The sequence below is a fragment of the Mauremys reevesii genome, linkage group 5 (assembly GCF_016161935.1).
Source record: "Mauremys reevesii isolate NIE-2019 linkage group 5, ASM1616193v1, whole genome shotgun sequence".
Lineage (NCBI taxonomy): Eukaryota > Metazoa > Chordata > Testudines > Geoemydidae > Mauremys > Mauremys reevesii.
The window spans coordinates 66433736-66452977 of NC_052627.1; the positions used below are offsets into that span (position 1 = coordinate 66433736).

The following is a 19242-nucleotide window of genomic DNA, read 5'->3' on the forward strand; positions in this document are numbered from 1 at the left end:
AAACACATAGCAGCATGCATATTTTAAAAACAAATCACTCCACTGCACCCACAATTTTTCCCAAGGAAGACAAAGAGATTGAGAATGAACCACACATGAAAGTTGTTAGCCACATGGCCTAATGCACTACTGGAAGCATTCAGATACTATTTTGGTAAGGGCAATTTGAGATGCTATATAGTATAGTATAATGTATTTCTACTTGTAAATAGGCATTGTAGATGAGCAAGCTGTTTTTTGGCACTATTTTGTGTTCCTTTTCATAGAATATCAGGGTTGGAAGGGACCTCAGGAGGTCCTCAAGTCCAACCCCCTGATCAAAGCAGGACCAACCCCCAACTAAATCATCCCATCCCCAACTAAATCTTTATAGACTTTATTTTTAAAAAATTCTCATTGTGATCAGCCACTTTGTGGTTGCAAGTGGAAGAGTTGGGGTGGGGGCACTGTTCAGTGGAGAGTTTGTCATAAATAGGGCTTCTTTTATTTGTCTTTCCAATTTCCTGTTTTATTTGGCTCTAGGCTTGGCAGACTAAAATAATTCTGTGGCCTGTGGGGAAACCTCTGTTTAGTCAAGAGTTTGACTTGAGTTTTTAAAACATTAAAGAAAATGTACACAGTGATGGCAGAAGGTAGGGAACTCACCATTTATAGTGCCCCCTTGTATCAGGGTGTGATGCTGCAAGGGGCCCTCATCTCCAGTGCCTCGTATTGGCCATCTGCCTCTCACCAGGTCTTCTGTGGCTCAGCCCTCCAGCCAAGACAAAGTTCAGTGCCTTTCTGGGGTAACAAAAGGTCCAACTGAAAGTCCAAATCAAACACCTAAACTAATAGTTCTGCTCTTCTTGGGCTCTGCTAAAGTCCTCTGCTTCTTTGCCCCTTCTCCTGACCCCTGCAGAGCTTCTCTTATCTTGCTTCTTTCCCAGCAGGATTCCCTTATTGTCTTCCTTCCTGGGGGACTCTGGCAGCTTCCCTTAGGGGTCTCTTTGATCTTTGTAGGCCCTGTCTCAGGGCTCCTCACCTAAGAGTCTACCCTGCTGCTTCATCCCTCAGAGTCCTGTCTTCTCTACAGTCTCCCCCCTAAACTAAGTTCCCAGCTCTACCTAAGTAGTCCTCTGCAGCTGGGGTCAGTCACTCTAGCTCCGTTATATACAGCTGTGATCACTCACTGCCCCTGGGTGGCTAGATCAAGGGCAGGGCAAGGACAAGGACAAGGAAGCTGCTAGATCAGGGGTAGGCAACCTATGGCACGTGCGCCGAAGGCAGCACGTGAGCTGATTTTCAGAGGCACTCACACTGCCCGGGTCCTGGTCACTGGTCCAGGGGCTCTGCATTTTAATTTAATTTTAAATGAAGTTTCTTAAACATTTTAAAAACCTTATTTACTTTAGATACAACAATAATTTAGTTATGTATTATAGACTTATAGAAAGAGACCTTCTACAAACATTAAAATGCATGCAAAACCTTAAATTAGAGTGAATAAATGAAGACTCAGTACACCACTTCTGAAAAGGTTGCCAACCCCTCTGCTAGATCATGAGCCAGACTGAGCCCAGCTTGCCTTAATGGGCCAGCTAGCCAGGATTCTCACAGAATAAATGAAAAGACGAAGGGGCATGACCTTTTACCAGGTACAGATGAAAAGGAAAAACAAGGTGACATGCAGCCATGCTTAGAAATATGGGAACGGCACCTTTCTCCTCTCCCAGAGGAGCAAATAACAAGCCAACATCCTCTAACTCAGGGGTGGCCAAACTGCAAGCGGCTCTTTTACACTTAAAGTGCAGCTTGTGGCGCCCCCCACACCCATTTCCCCATTCTCTGCCTACCAGACTTGGGTGGGGTGGGAGCTTGTGATTTTTCCTTCACAAGGAGTGGGGCTGAAGCCCCAAGCCCCAGCAGGCCGCCCCACAGCGCTGAAGCCCTGAGCCCTGGCAGGCCTGCCTGGCTCTCAAACTTCTGAAGATTATCGTATGTGGCTCAGAGGATCACCCCTGCTCTAACTCATTGAAATAAATCAATCACAGACCCACCAGTACAGTAGAGTGGCTGAGTCACAAATAAAGAATAGTTCCTTTAAAAGCAGATTTACAATACAATGGACAAGATGAGTGAAAGGGGGCTGTGGAGACTTTATACACAGAATTTATCCCAGCATTACATAGAGCAATTTTCTTTATATTTTATTCAAACCCTCTTATTCACAATGACAACTATATACTTATTAAAATAGTATTTTCAGTTGGGTACAATTAAACAAGTAGAAATTAGACGATCTGAAGTCTTATTAGCACATAATATATGCTTGCACTTTACATTCACAAAAATATCCCACGTTATTTCCTCAGGAACGCTTGCTGAAAGTAGGGCAGGTTTCTCATTTACACTAAGGCCATTTTATACTTCTCTGGCCTTAAAACAGGTGTAAGGTCCTTGCTCTCTTATTGTCAATACACTATATACACTGTGGCAGAGCTCTGACCTTGCTCCTGTGGGTCCTGCGCTTCTAGGCAGTTTATGCTTAGCCTCAGTGGCTCACTGTGACCCTCCACATAGCCCCTCTCTCTCTAGGGCCAGGGTTACAGTCTACTGAGCCCTTTTCATCATAGGCTGCAAGGAGGTTGGTGAGAGAACTCCCACAGTCTCTGTTCAGCCTCCTATCCTGACAGGACCTGACTTCCCCTTCCAGGAGCTGTTCCTGTAGTGGTGGGTTCGGGGGAACCCGGGCCCGCCCTCTACTCCGGGTTCCAGCCCAGGGACCCTAATGGTAGCAGTTGTTGGTAGCCAATCTTTCACTGCCAGAGTTGCTACATTTCCCTGGGCCACTTCCCCACAGCTCTCCTGCTTTTCCCTTCTTCACCCTTACCTTAGGGCTCCTTTAACAATGGTTTGCAGGTGTCTTCAGTAACCAGCCACACTTCCTCTCCTCTGGCTCCCCTACCTGACTGGAGTGAGCCCTTTTTATAGTAACAGCAGGGCCTTAATTAGAGTCAGGTGGTCACATTAACTGAATAGCCTCACCTGACTCTTTGCAGGTTAATTAGAGTCAGGTGTTCTCATTAGCCTGGAGCAGCCCCTGCTCTGGTCAGTCAGGGAACAGAAAACTGTTAATCCAGTGGCCAGTATATCTGCCTTCTGCTATTCTGCTGTACCCAACTGGCCTGAGTCTATCACAACACACATTCTCAAACACTCATTGTTCCTGGTTTTGTTTATGTAATCATATGTATTCAGCCTATGATAACCCCAGGCAGATTGTTCTCATTAATGTGGTCAGCCTTTCAATCAACTCTTTTACTTTCAATAGTCGTATATAATTGTGATGGTGCCCCCCATAAGGCTTTATGGAAATATGCTTATGAATGTACATATGACATATGTTTTATGCTAAATATGCCATGTAACATATCTCTGTAAAACTTATGATCTACTGAATCTATTAATCCTATTTGTATGCATGTATCATTTTTGTATTCAAAGTTATGAATATTGGCTGTGTACTGGCTTGATTTTTAAGTAGCCTTAGTAAGGCATTTGGTCAGCTTCTTAAGAAAGGAATGTGCAAATTAAGTGCCCAATCAAGAAGTACTTAAGGGACAATGGATCTTGGAAGGCTCCAATCCACATAAGAAGTCTACATGAGGATGTTCAAAGTAACATGTGAGCAATGGCTGCTGCCTGTAAAAACTGAGTCATACATGGACATATGACTTGCCCAGGTGACTCCAAAACTCCATCTTGGAGCTGGACTTTGCATAAGAGAGAGGAGGGGGTCTCCACCCACAAGAGAAAGTCTATTTAAATCCCTGGGAGACCCCTCCAATTTGTCTTCAGCTGGCTAAAGAGATAGCCTCTCCACCCCAAGGATACCTGAAAGAAACTGGAACAAAGGGCAGTAACTACAGAGGGTGTGAGTGATTGCTGGTCCCAGACTAGAAGGAGAACAGTCTGTAAAAGGAAGCTTACTGGAATTCCTCTAAGGGTGAGATTTTTATCTGTACTCAGTTTTCTTACTGTATCAGACTCAGACTTGTGTGTTTTACTTTATTTTACTTGGTAATTCATTTTGTTCTGTCTGCTACTACTTGGAACCACTTAAATCTTACTTTCTGCATTTAATAAAATCACTTTTTACTTATTAATTAACCCAGAGTGTGTATTAATACCGGGGGGGGGGACAGCTGTGCATATTTCTCTATCAGTGTTATAGAGGGCAAACTATTTATAAGTTTACCTTGTATAAGCTTTATACAGGGTAAAATGGATTTATTTGGGGTTTGGACCCCATTGGGAGTTGAGCATGTGAGTGTTAAAGACAGGAACACTTCTTAAGTTGCTTTCAGTTAAGTCTGCAGCTTTGGGGCATGTGGTTCAGACCCTGGGTCGGTGTTGGAGAAGACTGGTGTGTCTGGCTCAACAAGACAGGGTGCTGGACTCCCAAGCTTGCAGGGAAAGCAGGGGCAGGAATAGTCTTGGCACATCAGTTGGCAGTTCCCAAGGGGGTTTCTGTGATCCAACCCATCATAATAATATACGAAATATCCTGCATATGTAGAGGTGGTCTCACTGGGGTTCTGCATGGACACAGGGAGCTGCCTGCATGGCTTAACGTATAGGTTCAGAGTTAGTGTGATAAAATGCAGGACTCCATGTTAAATGAATTTATCATGCAGCTTTGACTGTCTCCCCTCCCTGTTGCATTAGCACTGAGTGAAGCTGAATGCAGGTTAAATTGAACTTTATTAAACCCTGTGCACTTCTCTGTCCATGTGGCTGTGTTGCTTCCAACCCAATCTCTCACATTCCCTGTTTCCCTGGTGTCCCCTCAATAACAGTTCCTCCAGGGAATATTGGCCTTCTGACTCCAGTTACATTAATCATGACACACTCCCCACAACACACTCCCCACACTCCCCACAACAATCTCCTTAAGTTCCATTCTAACATTCCAAACCCCAGAGCAGCTTAAGAGTGCCATTGTTTTTTTAAAAGTCAACCTGCCATAAAAGTGTTTCCTCTTCCTCCTTCAACCTAAAATTACACCTGTCTGAAGCCCAGCATAGACAATATTTAGTTTTGGAATCAGTGATAGCTTTTCTCTATATAAACATGTCACAGCTTTAAAATCCATACCTCACATCATGCGGGGCGAGAAACAGGAGTGTTATTACAATGGGATTTAGGATTGAATTCTAGTCCTCAAGGGTCCCAAGATTATAGAACACCAACATCTTTGGATATTATTTAGACTTTTTTATTGTCCTCTCAGTACAGCTAAATTCATGATCCAGATTCTCTTCTCACTTACACTTGTATAATTTATAGGAAAATTAGGCCTATGACCACTAAAACTCATGCCTTCACAGGCCAAGGGACACAAAAATTAGTCTTAATAAAATAAATGTTGAACTCTAAACCATTCCTAAAAATAGTTTTTCCTCTAACATGTGCTCCCATACACAGAACAAATGATGGCTTTCGTGTGGTAAAAGGGATTTGTCACTCATTTAGGGATAAGTCACTAAATTCATTTGTGGCTTCACGAGTTGTTGTTTCCATCCCAAACTCATGCTGATGAAACCTGTATACCAACCCCTTTTCTTGCATCTGAAGAAGTGGGTATTCACCCACGAAAGCTCATGCTGCAGAACGTCTGTTAGTCTATAAGGTGCCACAGGATTCTTTGTTGCTTTTACAGATCCAGACTAACACGGCTACCCCTCTGATACTTCACATAAATGGGTAACACCCCAAAAAGTAAAGAGACAGTGAAATAGATGTGATTAAGATAAAGAATGTATGTGAATGAATGGTTAGGGAGTCACCAGCCTGAAGAATTCAGTGTTGGCTGAAGAAGGTGTCAAGTGGGATCAACCAGATGACCCCCGGAGGGCAAACTGGAATCCACCCACCACACCTCAAAGGAAGGAAAAACAAAACATCTAATAACATGGAGCCAGCCACCTGGTGATTGATTTAGCAACAGCAAAATGAAGCAACTCTCATGAACTGACATAGGAATAAATTCCTATAAAACTGGACTCTAAAGACTGAGGACTTTGAGTCTATGGTTCTGCTGCCAGTCTCCAGGAGCATCAGATGCATCTGACACAGACTCAGCTCCATCCTCATGACCAAGATACCTGGCCAGTAACTTGGCATGAGCAACATCTAGGCTGGTAACTATAACATCTATACAGAACCTGAATGAATGATTGTGTGAATGAATATGTGTGTGTGTGTGTGTGTGTGTGTGTGTATAAGGAATAAGTAGTAATAGAAACAAGTAGAAAAACATTGTTTTTTGTTTTGTTATGGTATTTACAATAAATGTGGCATCTTTGCCACATTAATAAGTGAAAAAATGTAAATGATAAGCAGAAGTTAATAAGATCCTGCTGGTTTTTATTATATTGGTATAACATCATGACAACAAATTTGGATACATTTATCTATCAAGATACCATATACTTCATCACTGTGTTATTCAGACACTTGCAACATTTCTGCATTTGCTTTCTGCTCAGTCAGTCCTCATCCAGCATCCCATTACACATGTATCAGCATTCCAGACCTATGCCATTCAAATATAATAAGCACTGATTTAAGAGCAGAAGCTGATGGCCTGCGAGAGAGAGAATATTCAGTGACTGTGAATACAATATTTATTTTTGCTGTTACTCATGACCTTTCATAATTGACAACTTTCTGCTCCACCGCTGATGAGTTATAAGGTCATCAATAACTCATAGAAATAAAGTACATCCACATTGCTCATTTGTTTAACTTAAGAAACCATACACAACAGCAGGTAAGAAAACACAAAAAACAAAAACTGGATAGCAAAGCTAAAGATGCTTGATATAAGCTATATACCTGGCATGCAATCAAAAATATAGTAACATCTAGAATGCAAAGAAGCAGGTTCAGCTAGACACAATAGGCTAGAAAAACTACTTGTCACCGACAACTACTGTCAAAAAAAGGTACAGCTGAATTAGGTTTCGCTGCAAATGTAAGTAAGGATGTCATGTTCAGCAACTGCTAGCATAGAAAAGCCCCATAATAGTGCTCTAACTGGCCAACAGTGTGACTACAAGCAGGTGATGATCCTGCAGAAAATGTTGTGTGCGTGCTGCTGATTCACTATAGCAGGTGTCTCATTTCTCTACTGAGATAACAAAGGAGAACATAGGATGAAGTCTGAGAAGTCTTCAATCAGGAACTCTCGGAGCAGCCAAACCCTGGGAAGAAGGCTTGAGTCGATTTTTGAGATACCTTCATGTTGATTTATTTGTTAATAAAGCCAAACCCCTAGGAAGTTGGAGAATTTTTTATTACATATAGTATTGACTGTTTTTACAGCACTCTGGGAAAGGCATCTGATTACAAAGGTGTACTTTATATACTCTTCAAAAAGGGTTTTAAGACCTAATTATTAGGCCTGTTGATTAATTGCAGTTAACTCACGATTAACTCACAAAAATTAATTGCGATTAAAAGCATTAATCGCCATTAATGGCAGTTTCAATCACACTGTTAAACAATAGAATACCAATTGAAATGTATTCATTATTTTGGATGTTTTTCTACATTTTCATATATATTGTATTCTGTGTCGTAATTGAAATCAAAGTGTACATTATTTTTTATTACAAATATTTGCACTGTAAACATGATAAACAAAAGAAATAGTATTTTTAAATCTGCCTCATACAAGTACTATAGGGCAATCTCTCTGTTGGCAAAGTGCAACTTACAAATGTAGATGTTTTTGTTACATAACTGCACTCAAAACCAAAACAATATAAAACTTTAGAGCCTACCCGTCCACTCAATCCTACTTCTTATTCAGCCAGCTGCTAAGACAAACAAGTTTGTTTACATTTACAGGAGATAATGCTGCCTGCTTCTTATTTACAATGTCACCTGAAAGTGATAACAGGCATTTGCATGGCACTTTTGTTGCTGGCATTGCAAGATATTTATGTGCCAGATACAACTTAGATAATTTTTCTTCAAGGTTCCCAAGACACAGACCAGGTTGTCCCTTCATGCTAGGGCCACCATTTCATAGGCCATGCTTCTGTGTTGATGACACTTGTTAAAAAAGTGTGTTAATTAAATTTGTGACTGAACTCCTTGGGGGAGAACTGTATGTCTCCTGCTCTGTTTTACCCGCATTCTGCCATATATTTCATGTTATACCAGTCTCGGATGATGACCCAACACATGTTCATTTTAAGAACACTTTCACTACAGATTTGACAAAATGCAAAGAAGGTACTAATGTGAGATTTTTAAAAATACCTACAGTACTCAACCTAAGGTTTAAGAATCTGAAGTGCCTTCCAAAATCTGAGAAGGACAAGGTGTGGAGCATGTTTTCAGAAGTCTTAAAAGAGCAACATTCCAATGCAGAAACTACAGAAGCTGAACCACCAAAAGAGAAAACCAACCTTCCACTGGTGGCATCTGACACAGATGATGAAAATGAGTCAGTGTGCACCGCTTTGGATTGTTATCAAGCAGAACCCATCATTAGCATGGACGCATGTCCCTGGAATGGTGGTTGAAGCATGAAGGGACATATGAATCTTTAGCACATCTGGCAGGTAAATATCTTGCAACACCAGCTACAACAGTGTCATGCGAACACCTGTTGTCACTTACAGGGGACATTGTAAACAAGAAGTGGGCAGCATTATCTCCTGCAAATGTAAACAAACTTGTTTGTCTCAGCGATTGGCTGAACAAGAAGTAGGGTTCAGTGGACTTGCAAGATCTAAGATTTTACATTGTTTTATTTTTGAATGCAAGGTTTTTTAACATAATTCTACATTTGTAAGTTCAACGTTCATGATAAAGAGATTGCACTACAGTACTTGTTTTAGGTGAATTGAAAAATACTATTTTTTTATTTACAGTGCAAATACTTGTAATCAAAAATAAATATGAGCACTGAACACTTTGTATTCTGTGTTGTAATTTAAATCAATATATTTGAAAATGTAGAAAACATCCAAAAATATTTAAATAAATGGTATTCTATTATTGTTTAACAGTGCGATTAATTGTGCAGTTAATTGCAATTTTTTCATCGCTTGACAGCCCTACTAATTATATAACAGATGCTAAAACATGTCCACCTATCTATTTTTGACAAAGATGATCCACTCCCAAGAGTTGTGTTATGCTTTGCCACTTGTACCACAATACATTTTCATAATGGATCAACCTCGTTATAAAAAGGACATTTCCAGAGAGAGGAAACAAAAACGAGCAGAGGATTGGCAAATATGTTCTGTAAGGAGGTTCAAAGAATTTAGCATGTACCAAGTCATCCAAGCATCCCCTTATAACCAAATCTAAAGGCCACTCCTCTATTCTTATCCTCCTTGAGCTATTTGCTGCTTTTGATACTGTCACTTACTAGCTCCTCCTGCACGCTATTCTCTACTGCTGCTTGTCCCACTAATCCTTCAAAGACTCCTTCTCTTCCCGTCTTCTCCTTTCATGGCATTCCTTAGAGATTGGTCCCTTCTTCTTTTCCCCTTTCACTTTATATTTAGCCCCAATACAATCTGCAGCTTTCCATATTTTATTGAGAGAGAAAGAGAGTGAGCGAGAGACCGAGAGAGAGAGAGAGAGAGGCTGGTCCATTAGCATTTCTCCAGGAGACAAATCGTAAGAGTAAACCTATTTAGGAAAGGGATGTAAATCAAGATGAAGATGGTATAGTATTTCACATAGCAATTATGTTATTTTCAATTATATATATGGGAATCAGGTACTAAAAGATGGGTACAGTGGAAATGCATGGATGGAAGGGAAAAATGTGAGCTACTTTTTCCAAGATGAATCTCATTGTTATTTTCTCCCTTATTTTCTCTCTCTTTGTGTCTGGGTGTGTTTGTGAGAATGTGAAAGGGTACACCCTGACCCACCGTGCAGCATCCCTGCTAGCCAAGCATGGCTCTGCTGAGGCCTGCCTCAGTTCCCCCTTCACTCATGGGCCCTTTAAAAAGTCCAGACAGTCCAAATATGCAACCCATTTTCCTTCTGGGGTCCAATTTATAAAATCCTTGTCTTTCAAACTAGAACTCAAACCGACAAGTCTTCTTCCCAGTTTCAGCTGAGCCAAATCTCTCCTTCCTGAGGGTCTACCCTCTGGAAGGATGTTCTTTTCTTTTGCCCTAAACCCAAGCTAGGCACATCCCTTCCTGCTCTCTAGCACCTCTTGCCTGGAGTTCGGCCTTCTCCACAAGCCTTCCCCACTGGTACCTTCCCTACTGACTGAGAACTGCTTTATAAGACCCAGATGCCTTCCTTTAAACCCAATTGGACCATAGGTAATAAGTTCAGGTGCACTAGACCCTGCTTCCCTCCTTCCAGGGACCAGTCACCCTCTGACAATGTGATAGGTTAAAAGACTAGATAACAATGCAAAGTATAATTAAACCAAATGCTCTATATTCCCATGGTATTTAAGATAAACAGCAGCTTAACAAGTTAATTGCTTACAAAGATCATATTTATTCAGCCTGGCCCGTGTAGAGTAGTTAATGTATGTTATCAGTTTTAACTAGCAATAATTGGGTTGAAGCTGCATACGTCATGCTTTCATATGTTACCTATTGAACCTTGTACTTTACTCAATTTGGTCAGAATGGGCTGCATGATATCTACCGGTCACTGGAATTTATCGAGAGGTGCACAATTTAAGCAGGATATAAAAGAAGTTTTGGTTTCACTGGTACCATTATTTTTCTAGTTTTTCTGTTGAACTAGGGGCATCATCTACATGATACAGTTTCAGTTCGGGAAAAGACCAATGACACAGGATTTAGTGTGTTGGGAAATGTTTGTATGCTAATTTACTTCAGAATTTCACATCAAGTACAGAAGATGCTATCATGGATGAGATTTCCACTCATACCAGCATTTCTTTCCAATGACAGGAATACTGTAAGTTGGTATGTAGAAATATACATTTTAGTATTTTGTGCTTTTTTTCTGTCTGTTCCATATTAGTGTTTAGTTTTTTAATTTCTAACTCTGTATTGTATGTGTTAGTCTGTATAAAAAAAAAAAAAAAAAATGGCAAAAAACTTTACTTGTGGCACCAAAATTTTAGCAGCATGATTTTTTTTGAGCTAAAGCTCACTTCTTCTTGGATGATGGAGATGACACACAGAGGACACAGATTACAGAACATACACACACACAGAGAAATATAAAAATGGGCAGAGTATGCATATCAATTGTGAGAGTGAGATGAGAGAGAGGAGGAAAAAGGAAAAAAAAAAAAAAGTTTATAATGATAGATAGAGAGAGTGAGAGAAGAAGAAGAGTAGAAAATACATAAATAGATTCAATAAAATTGTGTATTCCCCCCTTCCCAGTCTTTGTTAAAACCACATTATCTTAGTTGCATATTGCATATTAATTCAGTCTCTCTCTTCTCTTTTTTTTTTTTTTTTTTTTTTTGCAAAATTGTTGTTTTCAAGTCTGTCACTGAGTGGAAAAGAAAGAAGGAGTGTTCTGTTGGTTTTTTTTTTGTGATGTTTGATGTGAGATGATGTGTGTCCATTTATTATTTATTTTGCGAGAGACTGTGTTCCAATGTATGTATGATGGCAGAGGGGGCTTGCTGGCACATGATGCATATCATCGTGGTAGATGTGTGCAGGTACGAGCCCCTGATGGTGTGTCTGATGTGATTAGGTCCTGTGATGGTGTCACTTGAATGGATCATTCCCATGTCATGCTGATAGATATATTAAAAAAACACTGAACTCTTTTTTTTTTTAAGCCAAGTAATGAGCTAGACTTTTGGAGAACAAGTATATCAAACTGAAAAAAAAAATCATAGCCATGAAATAATAGATTTTTAGTCCTGTCTAACCCCCTCTAAGGAGTTCGCTTTCTAAATCAAGTTCAGATTTTTCTAACTTTTTGAGTTGTATGTCCAACTTGGAGAAATACATATTTCATTCTTTTTCTTCTCTTTCTCTCCTCTTTTCTCTCTTCCTTCCTTCCTCCTGGACAGATTCCAACACCTCTACTCATGTTAAATAATACTTGACTTTGTGAGTAGTCCCATGTAAGTCAGTGGGAATGGTGGAGTAATCATATTCTGAGGGTGAAATCTACGCCATACTAAAGTCAATCACTGTTATGACTACATATTTATAGCAGAGAGGGGAAAAAGTAAAAGAAAAAGCTTAGAATTTGCAAATATGATGAATACAGAAGAAAAGACCACTGAGACCCTGGAATAATGAGATCCACAATTTGTTCTCAGCTATGATTTCTTCCTGTCCTTAATGTTTAGGCTGTTTTTTGGAGGATTTTGCAGAGTGTGCTTCAATAAGATGGGTATAAATTAACCTTCTGAAAATTACCTCTGCACTTCCCTGTGCCTGTCAGAAAGATGCTACCTGTATTCTGTTATAAGAAAGAGTGGGGCTCCAGTAGGATCTGATAAAATGTTAGCAGACAAACACTGAGCTTGCTCAGAAGTGATTTTTCAATAGGTTATACTTGATTTACATTTCTTCCCCAATCATAGTGTCATATGGGAGAGTAGTTATCCTTGAGAGACTACCCAGAGAGTAATTATCAGTGGTTCACAGTCATGCTGGAAGGGCATAATGAGTGGGATCCTGCACGGATTGGTTCTGTTCAATATCATAGAATCTGAGGGTTGGAAGGGACCCCAGAAGGTCATCTAGTCCAACCCCTTACTCAAAGCAGGAACAATCCCCAGACAGATTTTTGCCTCAGATCCCTAAATGGCCCCCTCAAGGATTGAGCTCACAGCCCTGAGTTTAGTAGGCCAATGCTCAAACCACTGAGCTATCCCTCCCACTAATAGTGTCATCAATTATTTAGACAATGACATAGAGAGTACACTTATAAAGTTTGCAGACAATACCAAGCTGAGAGAGGTTACAAGTGCTTTGGAGGATAGGATTAAAATTCAAAATGATCTGGACAACCTGGTTCAGATCATTTGGTCTGAAGTAAATAGGATGAAATTGGATAAGGACAAATGCAAAGTACTTCACTTAGGAAGGAACAATCAGTTGCACACATACAAAATGGGAAATGACTGCCTAGGAAGGAGTACTGTGGAAAGGGATCTGGGGGTCATAGTGGATCACAAGCTAAATATGAGTCAACAGTGTAACACTGTTGCAAAAAAATGCAAATATCATTCTGGGATTAGCAAGAGTATTGTAAGCAAGACACGAGAAGTAATTCTTTCGCTCTACTCTGTGCTGACTAGGCCTCAACTGGAGTATTGTGTCCAGTTCTGGGCACCACATTTCAGGAAGGATGTGAACAAATTGGAGAAAGTCCAGAGAAGAGCAACAAAAATGATTAAAGGTCTAGAAAACATGACCTCTGAGGGAAGATTGAAAAAATTGGATTTGTTTAGTCTGAGAAGAGAAGACTGAGAGGGGACATGATAACAGTTTTCAAGTACATAAAAGGTTGTTACAAGGGGGAGGGAGAAAAAATGTTCTTCTTAACCTCTGAGGATAGGACAAGAAGCAATGGGCTTAAATTGCAGCAAAAGCGGTTTAGGTTGGACATTAGGAAAATAAATTGCCTGGGGAGGTTGTGGAATCTCCATCATTGGGGATTTTTAAGAGCAGGTTGGACAAACACCTGTCAGGGATGGTCTAGATAATACTTAGTCTTGCCTTGAGTGCAGGGCACTGGATTAGATGACCTCTCGAGGTCCCTTCCAGTTCTATGATTCTATATACACATCCTAATGGGGGCAAGGGGGCAGAACCTAGGAAATTCCTGGAGGTGCAGTTTACAGTTTCCTTGGAATGGGGAGCAGATTTGGACAATAAAGAGGAGCCAGGGCTGCCTGGCCTCCAAACACTGGAAATTCCAAGGAATGGAAGCTGAAGCCCTGTAGTACAAGGGTAGTCAATAGGCAGGCTATGGGTCAAATCTGGACTTCCAGAGGCTTTTGAATGGACCCTGAAATCTTTTTATTTATTTATTGTTATCATTATTGTTTTTTTTTTTTTTCTCTGAAGTCTGGACCTTGACTATACCTTGACCAAGAAGTTTGGACCATGACAAAAAATAATTGACTACCCTGGCTGTAGTATGTCACGTCCATGGTGATGGCTGGTCCAATTCTTGTTATGATAGCATCATTCCCTCTCTATTGTGCTGCTATTAGCATCTCTGCTGTACACTAACCCCCTCACCCCTCTCCAACATGGATGGACTGGGAGTTCATGTTGCTTGGAAGCTCATTATTTCCTGTGTAGATATAAGATAGGCTCAGAAGGGAGGAGGCAATGCAGAGTATCTGTTCCCCTAGCCATGGTCCCTACTTGCCAGTGCATACCACTTCCTGACTCATGGCTCCCCAGCCCTGGGAGGGGCTTTTACGGGATCAGAGGAGTGGGAAGGACACCATGTCTGGGAACCCCTACATATGCTTCCACACTTTCCTGTCCAGTTCTACTAAAATCTACTCACATTAGTGCAGTTAAGCACGAGGCACTCAAAGGAAGACTATCCACATGACAAGTATGGAGGGGTTTGTGTTCAGCCATTTTTGATCTATTAGTAACTTTAAAAAATTCTCCAAATAAATATTTATCTGTGTGCTGAGAAATGGCCTGGAAACTGTTAGCATCTAAGAGGGGTTCTTCAGAAAGCTGTGAGCAAACGAAAATTCAGGTTTCTATGTCACTGTTACAATTGCATTCACGGTAGCAAATGTTGGAATATTTGTTGGTAATGAACATGGGAGAAAAAGGAGGGAAGTAACAAGGTTAATACGTTTCTTTTATGGGGAAAAATGCCAGTTATGAAGATAATCTATCTTCATCAAGCTACCTATGGGCATCTTCACCCCATTGTTGAGAAGGAAAACAGCTTTTCTTTTTTCCCCTGGTGCTAGCAGCCCTCATTCTGATTTATTAATAAGAATTGGAGATGTCTTATTCATGACCATTCTACATAAGGTCTCTGCCTTAGAGTTCATTCTTAATCTTTTTTTCCTCCTGACTTTGACTTTTCTGGTCTCTGTGATAAGAGGAGGTGATCAATGTGGTTAAGAGATCCTGATGAATCTGCTTCCTGGCTCTGAGTAACAGTTATAAAGCTGATGTTGAGAAGCAATTTTTTTTCAAGCAGGAAATATGAAAGCATGAGAAAATAATGTAGAAGCCATTTGTAATGGCTTAGTTGGATCTTTTACAAGATAAGAAATACACCTAAAATCCATAGAATATACAAAAAAGAACTCCCTACTCTCCATTCATGTTTCTTTGTGGGGTGTGAGAGGCAGATGGTTTTCATAGAATTTTTAAGCTAATATACAGATGTATCTGATGCCACTTATCTGCTTTGACAACAATGTAGGCATCAGACCAAACTCTGTGCCTATTGTCATCTAAAAGGCCTCCATAGAGTATTAACAAATATTCATAACACCTAGCTCCTTTTGTGCATTCAGGCTGCAATTACCTGCAGCAACCAACAGAAAGAAGTTGGCTGCAATGTAACATCAGTTGCTCTTTAAAACAAAATCAAAACAAAACATCCAATTTGTGTGGCACTGAGTTTTATAACGGAGGACTAGAGCAGACAGGCCAGGCAGAAGAAGTGTGTTTTGAGGAGGAATTTGAATAGAAAGGGATGGTCATTGCACACATACGATCACACATGCTATTCCATGGCACCAAAAATGGCACAAAATGAGAAGAGAGGGAAAAGAAAGAAAGGGAAAGGTTGGACATGAGGCTTAAACAATACTGGTGTTTAAAAACAGAAGCAAATCATAGCGACTTTATGCCTAGAGTTCTTTGAAAACAATTTGCCATCTTTACCCTATTAGGACAGATTTTTCAGAAATGCTCAATGCTGGTTTAATTCTGTTCCCACTGATGTCAATGGGAGTTTTACCATAGACTTCAGTGGTAGCAGTAAGGTAACTTTTTTATAACTCTTGTGCTATGGGAGGCCAAACACAGTCTTAACAATGTAAACAATACTCAGGCATGTGGGAAAAGGCAAGATCAGTGAAAAAGTGAAAAAAATATGTCCTGACTCCCCAGATGGGTGGTTAGCTACTTCCAAGAAGAAAATAGTTTAATATTCCTTCCACTTATTAGATTTCATTTTCCATCCCTGTACCCAAAAAAAGGATTGATACCGACGCTGCTGATTTTCAATGCTTTGTCTAATGACTTGTTTAAATGACTTGAGCAATAGGAGTTTCACCACTACTCTTCGGAGCTATTCCACCATCTAACAGGACTCCAACACAGCCTAAATTTTCCTTTGTTTAATTTCATCCAATGATCTTTTTATCATCTTAGAAAAACAAAATTTAGTTTTCCCAGGTTTGTTTGGGTTTTGGTTTTTTGTATAAACCATGCAAATTAAGAGCTATCATCATTCATAAAATATTGATTTGGCCTTACTACTAAGGAAGGGATCTGGCAGAGCAGAAGACTTGAATTTGTGATTAGAAAGACAGGTAGGAAGACAGGTTAGAAAGATAGGTAACAGGCAGGCAAGGGTTGTTGAATTCTTCCCCAAAGGAAACAACATAGAACAAGTTGCAAAAGTGATATTAGATGTAAATATACGAAGTCATTTGGACAGTAGAGTCAGATTGACGGATTTTTCTGTGTGTATCAGAGTTCACATATATTTGAAAAATGTGCTAAATTCAGGCTATGAGTGCCATGGTGATTTTATATGCCAGTCAGCTCAAGATATTAGTGACAGAGTGATATTTAAAAACCAACAATCCCATGATATTAGTGCCAGCATGATTTATCATACCGCATCAGATTGTGGTCTTGCAGCTTATGTTCTGAGAATGTGACACTGATATTAAACTTTTTAGCTTTCCAGGCTCTAGGAAATAGATTGGCATCTACTGCCAACATCTGGCAAACACTTAGGCTATGGCTACACTTGCACTTCAAAGCGTTGCCACGGCAGCGCTTTGAAGCGCTAAGTGTAGTCAAACCGCCAGCGCTGGGAGAGAGCTCTCCCAGCGCTGTCCGTACTCCACCTCCCTGTGGGGAATAACGTACAGCGCTGGGAGCCGCGCTCCTAGCGCTGGGGCTTTCACCATACTGGCGCTTTGCAGCGCCGCAATTTGCAGCGCTGGAGAGGGTGTGTTTTCACACCCTGCTGCAGTGCTGCAAATTTGCAAGTGTAGCCAAGGCCTTAAAGTCTGCCACTAATATTCTAACCTTCCATTCTCTCTTTCTCGCTCTCTTCAGGTTTTGGACTAATTAACATTCAACTTTCCCTTTGTACAGAGCATCTATGAGCAGCAATCAGTTGTTTTGGCAGGTTGGATATGTTAAGGATAACCCATTTGACATCTGTGATGAGAAGTCAAATCCACTTAAGCGGACATAACTCCTAATGTATTTGTCACCTTACAATATAAATTCAGACACAGGCAAAACAATATTCTTTTTCTTTATTAACCTGATTCAAGAGAGTCTCCATGGGCAATGAATATTTTTGCACATTGCAAAAATGACCCACAATCTAGGACCTAATGTTAGACTCCTGATTCTACCTGTGCGCACACTGCTTTGAAAAAAAGTAAGGGCCTGATTCAGACTTCACTCACATTGGTTTCACTAGTATAATTCCTTACCTTTAATTAAATTACACTTGATTTAAACCAATTCTATGATAAGATCACATCAAAACACTCTCTGAATTTATTTCATTCCTGAACTTTGCATTATTCTCTCCTCTTTTCTTGGAATGCCATTCATTGTCAGGAAGCTATTCTGCAAATCACTTTCTTCTAGAGCTGTAAACTCCCTTCCTAGGCCTCGTAAGTGCAATTGCTGCAGTAGTAGTTGCTTTTAGATCAGTTACCTACTTCAGTTGTGGATGAGATTAGTCTCATCATGAATGTCTGTATTTTAAACTCACTCTTCCCTCTGAGAAATGTGTTCCCGTTGTGCTATTTTAAAATTAAAATGTGTTGAAATGGTTAGGGTTAGGGTTGAGCAATGAGATAATAATAATCAATTATTAGAATTATATTGTAAAAAACCCGATATAATTTTGAAAGTGGTATCATCTCTGTCTGCCTTCCTTCCCCCAACACCTCCCATTTACTTTATATTGTCATAAAAAATTGATAAATCCAATTCCGGTATCAAAATAAAAGAGGATTGATAGGGGAGCTTAAATATACCCATCTAAATGGCAGTTAGTTAGTTATTTCAGACCAATATTCCAAATGAATGAATTCCATCTTTAAAAAAAAATCAAGGAGAATTTGAACTTGTTTCAGATTGTTAAATTCTAGAGTTAAACAAATACAACAGGATCTTGTTGCAAATTTGGAATGATTCGCAGTGAACAAAAGGATCAGACTCAACTTGTTTTACTTAGGCACACTTCATAACTTTTGGTATGGGTAACTGCAAGTGTGGATAGGACTAAATTTTGAAGATAATTACAGGTAAGAGACTGTCTTGGAGCTCTTTGGACTTCAGCAGCGGGTCGTGATCTCCTGCCAGAATTTCCAAGGAATCATCTAATCCAGCAGTTCTCAGACTGTGGGTTGGAACCCTAAAGTGGGTCGTGACCCTGCTTTAATGGGGTCACCAGGGTTGATGTTAGATTTGCTGGGGCACGGGGCTGAAGCTGAAGTTCGAGCCTTACCATCCAGGGCTGAAGCCAAAGACCGAGTCCCACAACCTCGGACCAAAGCACAAGGGCTTCAGCCCGGGGCAGCCAGGCTAGGGCTTCGTGCCCTCACCCACCCACCTAGGGCACTGGGCTCGGGCTTCAGTCCCCCTTTATGAGGTCATGTAGTAATTTTTGTTGTCAGAAGGGGGTCACAGAGCAATGAAGTTTGAGAACCCCCTGATTGCTATTCAAGGAGTCAGATTTGCTTCCCCATAGAGTAGTAGGAGAAAAGTTCTATCAATCCCAGGAATATTTCAAGATCACCTGGAAAGCCTACTGTAACAGGGGCACACACACCTCTCGTGAGCACCCCTTTGGCCAAGTGCCTGCACTTAATCTCTCAGTTTGTCGCTGGTCCAGGATAGAGCAGTGCCCCAGGGTGCCCTCCCTGGAGACAACGTCTTTGCTCTCTTGGGCTTTCAGCTCTCCAGCGGGGACACGATAGTTCAGTTTCCCCTCTGGGGTTCCTTAATATCCAGGCCACTTCCCCCTAGTGGCTAATGG

At 40.6% G+C, this 19242-nt stretch overlaps 1 long non-coding RNA gene across 2 annotated transcripts in view; it reads right to left on the reverse strand.

Moving 5' to 3' along the window:
• The window catches only part of LOC120406696, a 66142-nt gene extending 63214 nt beyond the window's left edge, over nucleotides 1–2928 (reverse strand). For both annotated transcript variants that reach the window (XR_005599490.1, XR_005599491.1), the window contains exons 1-2: nucleotides 2870–2928; nucleotides 646–780 (exon numbers count right to left, since the gene is read on the reverse strand). This is a non-coding gene — a long non-coding RNA (uncharacterized LOC120406696). The remainder of the gene's footprint in view (nucleotides 1–645; nucleotides 781–2869) is intronic.
• Nucleotides 2929–19242: the final 16314 nt, after the last annotated feature.